General features: G+C 38.7%; 1 pseudogene; it reads right to left on the bottom strand.

Annotated features, from left to right (window-relative positions):
• Nucleotides 1-230: 230 nt before the first annotated feature.
• The window catches only part of LOC107664639 (probable enoyl-CoA hydratase), a 23963-nt pseudogene continuing 18354 nt past the window's right edge, over nucleotides 231-5839 (bottom strand).

Here is a 5839-nt window from a genome sequence, read left to right on the forward strand (position 1 = left end):
TCACGTTTCAGACCAGATGGATGGCCAGGTGCATGTGTGTTACTGGAGATGGCACTCGAGTGACTTCACTTTGGAACTGAAGTGCTTACTTTAACAGTATCTCTAAACAGCTTTGAGCTCATCTCATCTTACCTCGCTGTGACTGTGTGAACTGCTGCCACATTACATTAGTTTAATCTGCTAACATCCTCAAGGGAACTCCACTGTGGATGAATGAAAGATGCAAACACTCATCTACTGGTCAGATAACAGCCCATATACAGTACAGTTTTGAAAGATGCACTGACATTCTGTAGAAAAGGTAGACATAGTTAGAGGGAATCTCATTGTTCCAAAACTGTATGACTTCCTTTTATGAAAGCATATAGTATGGCAGAATACCACAAGATCACTCTAAAAACAATAATCCATACAACATTAATCTTTATTCCAAGGCTTCTGTAAAAATGATAAAATTATGTAGGCTATTAAATTATAAAATGAGAAAATTGTCTTAACTTCTCAAATTTTATTTGTGCTTTCGCATATTCAAACTTTCCACATTACAATTAGTAATGACTCATGTGACAAGCCAGAACACCGTCAAGCATATTTTTCTAAGTAACTATTAATAATATTACTTCAACATAGGTGAAATGTAGTTGGTTTATGATGTTCAATTGTCATATCATGCTAAAGCAAGTTTTAAGGTGTAGTGTATGTGTACCTTGGCCATCAGGTACACCACTATGTTTGCCAGTCCAAATGTCTTTACCGGTCAGCCTGTGAGGATGAGATCTAGAGCTCGCGAGAGACCAATCAGCTGTGGCAATCTCACTTTACCCCCATCAATCAATGGCACACCTGTGTGAGACAAACAGAAAGAGGCTTATAGACATAGAGGAGCTGAGGATTAACTGGTAGGAGGTGAGTTATGAACACAGATACCATCCTAAAGTTTGAGGTCAGATTTTCTTATTTGAAAGATAATAATACTTTGTTAGTCAAGGATGCATTAAATTTATAAAAATAACAGTAAAGACATTTATGATGCCATGAAAGTTAGAATACCCATGCCATTTCAATGTACAATTTGTCACTGACTTGTAAATTTGTCACATTGCACGACAAATAAACTTGAAACTAAAAAGCTTACTTGATTTTTGAGTTACTTGATTCTTATGGATTACTGGACAAATGTGAAATCTAGGTATTAATTAAAATGTATCAATATGTGAAAATACTTATCAGTCAGAATATACTGTAAGAGTGCAACCCCAATAAAATTATTATTATTATTATTTATATAATATGTACATAGACCATTGTATTACAGACACACACACACACACACACACACACACAAACACAAAGGGTCCTGAAAACATGTCTAATCACCAGCAATCTCTCTGCACTCAGAGCTCTCTTTATCTCTGCCAATTCAAACTAGTATCACATTCTATAAATTATATTTTCTCCTGTAGCGGGTTATGGAAATAATGCAGCTCTATTCATAGTGGCTTGAGAGGGTGAGAGATAATGAGTGGATACATCTGCTACCAATCATCTGTCCTCTCAGTCCAGCACGCTACACATCTGGCAGCCTAAGCTGAGGTGGGAGGGAGTTCTTTCAGTGAGCACATCCTTCCATATTTCCTCTGCTCTTTTAGCCCATTACTCAAGTCTGTCATTCAGAAAGTCAGTCCTCCATCTCTATTAAACATCTGCAAGCATGCAGCTGACACACCAGATGTGAAGAGGTGCATCTGTTTCAGAAGATGAACCTATAAAGTCTTAAAAGCAGAGGCAGTGTAGAAACCATAAATGCAAGGAATGAAGGTACATACATGCTAATATTAATTAAATCATCAGAGCCGCCAAATCTAGGTTTGACCAACTGACCATCTGAAAGAATCCAAGAGATTTTTTTGACATACAAGAAAATTTGCATTTAGGAATCAGTGTGGCCAAACCCTCAAAGGTACTTTTGTACCTTTTCTAAACTCATAGTGTCCATATTATACCTTGAGGAGTATATACGCTGCTGGTACAAACATGTGTTACTGCCCCAGAGATACATTTTTGCAAAATTTGGTAGGTATGTTTACATGCACTCCTTTTTTGTCAATCCAAATCAATCCAATCCAATTTTAGATTCTCTAAGTTCTGTTATATGTACCCTAAAGCTAAGCATTTAAGCTATCATAACACTGGTATTTTTTAATTAGATTGAGAAAGTAGTCTGATTCAAACGTTTACATTGGTAACATTTTCCAATTAAACAGATTATTTATGACCATAACATGTTTCAGTCAGATCAAAATTTAATTCAGACTGAGCTCAATCTATTGCGGCATGGTGACTCAGTGGTTAGTGCAATCCCAGAAGGTTCAGGGATCGGGTCCTGGAGGCCATTCTGTGTGGAGTTTGCATGTTCTCCTATGTTGCTGTGGCTCTCCTTCTGGTGATCTGGTTTCCCCCACAATCCAAAGACATGAAGGAGAGGTGAATGAGTGAGAGTGTGAATGTTTATGTCTGTGTATGTATCCATCCAGGGTGGTTCCTGGGATAGGCATCCCCATCAACTGCTTGTTCTATGTACATTGTATGGATGGATTGAGTTTGGTCAGACTGATGTAGGTGATTGCCAGTTGGAATCTGTCTGACTGACTGAGCCATCAATATGATTATAAAGAGATTATTAGGTTGCACGTAAACTTAGTTATGCTGTGACTGTGAGTTAGATAAAGTAGTCCATACATCTCGTCAAATCAATCCACTACCTTTATTCCCAGACCTTGACTATTGCACAAAATCCTCTTGCTTTCACACACAGGAGACACTGAAGTGGTACAATGGCTTTACAGAAATCACCGAATGACTCCATGTCACTAGACCTGCATTAGCAGCTGGGTGATTTCAGTTCACCTCAGGTGTTTGACTGAATGAATGGATCTGTCTGTGTAAGCCTGAGCCTGTGGTTGAACTTTTATGTCTTCCTGTACGTGTTCATGCTGGTGATACTGGTATCCACAGAACATCAAAGTACCAACAAAGCCTACGACGCAAGCTTGCACACACAATGGTGTTGGGGTAATGCAGTGTTACACCACACTAGAGCTCAGGATAAAACCTTTAAACGCAAAAACAGCTAAATGAGAAGCTATAAGATGTGGTCTACATGTCTGTGAAATCAGAAGCAACATGACCATGATACAAAACCTGTCACATATTAATTATAATTCCAAATCCCTAAGAGTTACACCTGAGATTTAGTTTGTTTTAGTTTAAGCTGTTAATTTAAAATAAATGCATGTATTAAGGGAAGCCTTCCATCCTCAAGACAACTCAAATCATCAATGTATTTGATTAAATCTGCATCCCTGAGTCCAAGCATTATATGCCAAGGTAGGATCTGAAGGTTGAAAGAGAATGTCTGTAAAATCTGAGAAAGGTCGAGTCATTTCAGTTGTTGGCAGCCACTCCAGTGGCTGAGGTGGATGAATGGAAACTGCATTCAGAACAACTGGCTTTGACCACCTGGGCTGTTGGATTAGATACAACGTGTGCAGTTAGGGCCTCTTAAAAATGATAAACTCAGATTTCACAGATCTTCTGGTCTCTGATAAATGTACTGCATTTCATTTGAGCTGGGAACAAACTGTCCAAGTGAAACAGAATATTTGATGAGAAAGCAATGACTGGGTCTTGAAAAGTGGGCATTCCATAGCAGAATGGAATCAGACCTGAATGTGAAGTTCCCGTCCAGACACTGTCGGAACCCACTTTTTGACTTGGATGTTGAGGCTGAAGGTCAGGTCAGGACGTTTTGATGTATCCCAATGATAAAACTTTACTTGAAAAGCCCAAATAGCTATAGATGATGTCAGCCAAAAAGGAGAGTAGTTTTAATAAATGCGACAAAAGTTATTACTTTTAATTTAAGGTTTATAAAGGCTTTTTTCTTTGGTATAACGCACTGATGAATTGTACACAATAAGACCAGGAAGGTGTTTTAAGAAAGTAAATAGGGCCAATGTGCTAAAGACTATGTAACTTTTTACTCAGTCAAACAATATTTCCCTTGGGTTTTACTGTGTAACTGCACTAGCTGAATCACTTAAATGGCTTGTTCACATTCTTTTCAGGGCTGTTTCTTTCAGTTTGGTGGCTCAATGTAGTATCTGAAGACAAAACAGGAAGTATTTGGCCACATCAGAGAGATTTCAGTCAGTTTTGGTGCATATTTTCCTTTTCCAGGGTTACCTCCCCCAACCTTTCTCATTTCTGTCTCTTCGTCTCTCACCACGAGGGATTCCCCTAGGCTGTTCCCATCTTGGTCTCCCATATACAGCCCTAAAATTCACTTGCCAAAATAAGATTAGGTAAAATAAAACCTACAAGCAGGATGTTAAAATAAACCCTTTCCACTGATGGTGGCCAAGACATCTATTATGTGAGATGAATGGTGTTTAAGGGCCTGCTGTGCACTGTGGGTAAGTACAGGAGAGAGTGAGGAAAATTCAGAGGAAATAAGTGGGTAGTGTCAGAGCGCTTAGCCTTGTTCTGGGAGAAAGAGTCTCTAAATGATAGTTCCCATTTAAACTCAATCATAGCAGAATGGCCACAGGAACCGATGTGCGGCAAAAACAACACACAAAATTTGTTGACAAAACATTTTGGTAGGAATGGTTACATGTTAGATGCTCAAATCAGAAGAGTAATGTGACTATAGATATCATATCGTGTAAGCTATTGGATTTGTTCATGATTTCAGAAATAAATACAAGTTTCTGGAAAAAATGTGTGGCGTCTGCCTGTGCAAGTCGCTGCCACAATGTCAGTATGTTGCTAGAGGTTACTAAGCTGTACTGAGTATGTTTGAGCAAGTTTCTATGCGGTTTATAGAGTATTGTGGGTAGTTGCCAGGGATTTGCTACATATCTATGCTACATAACCAAGATGTCCTGAGTGGTGTATAGCATATTGCTGTGCGGTTACTGGGGTGTTTTGCGTGGTTGCTACGTGGTTACTTAACTGTTCTGAGTGGTTTTTAAAATGTTTCTAAGCAGTTGCATGTTTCTATGCATTTGCTAAGCTGTTATAAATGTTTATATGGATGATAAGGTGTGATACTAGCTGACAAGCCAGAATCTGAGCTGTTAATGTTGATTATTTTCAGATTAATTACAGGAATTATTAAACAGAAATATGTAAGGTATAACTGACGACGGGCCAATTATTCCACTTACATCATAGTTACCACACATCAAGACATTGTTCAGTTCTGCAGGCATGTGCAACGGGGGGTGCTTTGGGGGCTCAAACCCCTGCCCTTTTCCCTAAATTAACCAAAAGTGCCCCTCTCTCAACAGTTATCTACAATAATATTGTGGTTAATAATATGAAATGCTTTTGATTTATAATTATACTTTAAATCAGTAACAATTGGCTCATAACTCTGAAAATACCTGTTTATTTTTACTTATAGTCTGAGACGCCATTGTCATTGCGTTGCTACAGGTTGTGTGTGTGTCTTAAAGGGGTCATATTATGCTCTTTTACAAAGTCTTGATGTTTTTTTCAGGTGTACTAGAACAGGCTCTCATACTAGGTTGTTTGAAAAACACATTATTTTCACATATTATTTTCATACATTATTACAACACCTCTCTCCACAGTCTGGCATGAACGGCTTGAATAGTTCCTGTATCAAATGAAGGCTCGCCTTCTGAAATACGAAATGTGCTGTGATTGGTTAGCTGGGCCAGTGTGTGTTGTGATTGGCAGCACTCAGCGCCTGGTCGGGAAATGTCATGCCCCTTACCATAGCCGCCTGCGAGCTTCAGTGTAAATATTG

The sequence above is a fragment of the Sinocyclocheilus anshuiensis genome, unplaced genomic scaffold (assembly GCF_001515605.1).
Source record: "Sinocyclocheilus anshuiensis isolate Anshui unplaced genomic scaffold, SAMN03320099.WGS_v1.1 scaffold35, whole genome shotgun sequence".
In the NCBI taxonomy this organism is placed as follows: Eukaryota; Metazoa; Chordata; class Actinopteri; order Cypriniformes; family Cyprinidae; genus Sinocyclocheilus; species Sinocyclocheilus anshuiensis.